This window comes from Pimephales promelas, chromosome 2 (genome assembly GCF_988280905.1).
Source record: "Pimephales promelas chromosome 2, fPimPro1.hap1.1, whole genome shotgun sequence".
Lineage (NCBI taxonomy): Eukaryota > Metazoa > Chordata > Actinopteri > Cypriniformes > Leuciscidae > Pimephales > Pimephales promelas.
This window is the reverse complement of record NC_142770.1, coordinates 27,234,707-27,237,556: the sequence shown is the minus strand read 5'-3', so window position 1 is coordinate 27,237,556 and position 2,850 is coordinate 27,234,707. Positions and strand designations below refer to the sequence as shown.

Sequence of the window (2,850 nt, the reverse complement as noted above, 5' to 3'; positions counted from 1 at the left end):
GTAAGGAAGGTCACCTTTATGCCCAAATGAGTGTGGAAAGGAAGAGACAATTGAACATGTTTTTTGGTCATGTCAAATTGCGTCAGCCTTTTGGAAAGAGGTGAATCAATGGTGGGTGGGATGGAGGGGCCCTATATTGACCAGAAACCTGGTAATTTATGGGGAAGGTTTGGAGAGGAAGAGGGATGATGTGAGGAAAGGAGTATGGATAATTGTTACCGAAGGGAAGAGATTCTTGTGGAATCATAGAACCTCAATGTTGAGAGTCAAAAAACCAAGGATGGATTCAAAATTAATTGTATGTTGTGTATTAACAAGAGTACAAGTATACGTAGGTGAAGGGAAAATTAAAAAAAAGTATGTGTAAAATGATGGCGCATTGGAAAACTGTGTTGTAAAATTATGTAAAGTATGTATGTAAAGGATGGATTAAAGAAAAAAAAAATCTGTTCTTATCAGTTTAATATCTGATACGTGCCCTACCCGGGCACCATATATTAAATTGATTTTTAGTCCTGGGAGATGGAATAGGGGCTTGCTCCGTCCACTCCACGCATCGACCCGGTATTGCAGTACTTCTGGGAACGGTGCACCCTCCTAAAGTGTTCAATGAAAGAAATGTAGTGGTCTTGTGTGGCAGAAGGTGATAATGGAGCTAGTGTGAGTGGGTGTTGTAGGTGATCATGTGCTATACTAGCCTGGGTAGAATTGTGGTGTAAAAACAAGACAAAAAGGAACCCCTGTTCCTCTGTCAGTTTAACATCTGATCCGTCCACTATTCGGGGACGGCGCATTATGTACATTTATAGCTCATGGAGCCGGATGCGGAGCGTGCAAAAAAAAAAAAAAAAGCCCCTTTTTTGACTGGCAAACCGCTGGTGAGGATTGGGGAGAGGGACAGGGTGCTTCTGACTGAAGGCCTGGGAATTCATACTTACCTGGCAGGGGAGACACCATGATCAGGAAGGTGGTTCACCCAGGGCGAGGATTTATGGTAGTGGGGGACTGCGTTCGCGCTCTCCCCTGGACAACACTGGTTAAAAGGGCAGATTGTTAAAGCTCCACTTGAGGTTCTTTTGTTTTGTTTTTCTCCACTTCTTCAATATCCAGAGGCAGTCCAGAGAGTTGAACTGCAGTGGTTGCTCGGGAGATACGAAACAGTCTAGGACCGGTCTGTGTGAGGAGGGTTTTCTTTTTTCTCCTTAATTCTTCAAATAATCTCCAATATTTGACGGACGACTTAGTTCACAGCAGTTGTCCTGGAGGCAAAGTTGTTTGGAATGAGGAGTTCTATCATGTGGTATGAAAACATTGTGCACGTGTGAAACGTCACGTGATATACAGCCACCCATGTTGTGTTTTTTTCTGTTTACAGCGCCACCAAGTGGCCAGTCGCCGCATTCCTCTTCACTTGACCACGGGCTGAGCCCGTACACAGGTATACCGAGTTGGGTGCAATTGTCTCATTCCGTTGGAGAGTTATAGCCATTTAAGTAAAGCCCGCCTCGCCCACCCCCAACGTTTTGGCGTACCGTCGCCAACGTGGGTGGAAATTCCAACTGTTTCCCGATCCCTGTTGGCAGTCAGACTCCAGAGAATCTTTCTGCACCGGTTTGGGTCAGATCGGGCAGAAAACCTAGGACTAGTGTGCAAAAGTAGGTTTTTCAGAAAATCCAAAATACCCGAAAATCTCGCCAGCGCGACCACCCAATCCGAGGCATGCATCTTGATCGGCTCGAGCCAAGAATTCCGGTGATGTAAGACACTTGGGTCTGCGACCGACGGTCGAGGAGTTACGAGCCATTTCGTACTTTTGATCGCTGCAGCGCCACCTTGGGGCCGATCGGGGCGAGCCTTGGTGAGGTTGTAGTACCGGGCCGGTCCTACCATCCCTCAGAGTTTCAAGTCTCTACCACAGACGCTTTGGTCTGCCCGCTCACTTTTAGGGCGGAATGTTGATGATCCAAAATCCCAGGTTGCACTCCAGAGTGTCGTGCTGTGCACTCTGTTGTGATCCATTTTCGGTGTCAACCAATCTGAGCTGAGCTTGTTTGCCGGCGACCTTAGACCCTCTCGCCGCGGCCCAGGTGGGCGTGGCCTTTGCCGGCTCCCCCGCCTCGGCATCGCTGCGTCATCGCTTCTCTGCCTTTTGGCTAAGATCAACTATCTTGTCAGACGGTTGAGACTGTGATCGCCTCTTGGAGGTTCTTGGCTCGAGATCTTCTGGTATCCTGAGCCACACATCTCTTGAGAGGTAGATTGAACCAGCTGATTTTACTCCTGCTCAGTTTTAAGGTAAGACCTTTTTATCTATTTATTTATTTATTTATTGTCTATTTATTTATTTAATATTTATTGGGTTTTTAAAGTTTTAGGCTGTTGGTGCCTCCACCATGTCGGCAGCTCGTGCCGGTGTGCGGAGGCACCACAGCGTGCGGTTTTTATTTAGAGAGGTCGAGGGGAAGCTCCTGGGTATGTCCCGCATGGACTTTTCCAGGAAGCTGATCCAAAAGACCTTACATTTTAAGCCAGAGGACTTGAATTGTTTGATGACTCTGCCCCTGAACAAAGGATTTGATGTTAGCTTTAAGGCTGCTTCCCTGCTAATTTTTGGCAACGGTTTGAAACTGTTAAGGCCCAGTTCTCCATGTTCACTGTGGAGAAACTTTCTGATAACACTCTTAAAACAGTGATTGTCAGGATGTTTAATGAAACAGTGACTGGAGATGATATTTGTGTCTGGCTGGGTAGATTTTGCACTGTTAGAAGTCAGCCTGTCAAAGTGCTAGATGAGGATGGCATTTGGAATTGTGTGATACCCAGTAAATTGTTATCACATTTGTGGTATGG

General features: G+C 46.5%; 1 pseudogene; it reads left to right on the top strand.

The window, feature by feature from the left end:
- The first annotated feature begins 424 nt into the window (after positions 1–424).
- LOC148995902 (U2 spliceosomal RNA) lies at positions 425–598 on the top strand (annotated as a pseudogene).
- The last annotated feature ends 2,252 nt before the right edge of the window (positions 599–2,850 follow it).